Source organism: Penaeus monodon, chromosome 23 (genome assembly GCF_015228065.2).
Source record: "Penaeus monodon isolate SGIC_2016 chromosome 23, NSTDA_Pmon_1, whole genome shotgun sequence".
In the NCBI taxonomy this organism is placed as follows: Eukaryota; Metazoa; Arthropoda; class Malacostraca; order Decapoda; family Penaeidae; genus Penaeus; species Penaeus monodon.
This window is the reverse complement of record NC_051408.1, coordinates 17,487,865-17,488,123: the sequence shown is the minus strand read 5'-3', so window position 1 is coordinate 17,488,123 and position 259 is coordinate 17,487,865.

Here is a 259-nt window from a genome sequence, read left to right as displayed (position 1 = left end):
CAAAAACGCCTCCCGCTAACACCATCTGTCGGTCACCTTCCTGTGCATTCCCCGTCTTCCTGTCTTCAGTAATTACTTAGCCAAGGAATATGCAACTAACTAGCTTTATTATCATCTCACCGTTAGGACTTTCTATATTTTTTACTTTACTTACGTCTTTGCCTAATTAATACAACTATGCTTCAAAGAAAGGATTTCAGCTGCCTTGTTATTATTCTTTGCTATTTGTGTTTATGATGCAGTTTCTATGTCTATCTTA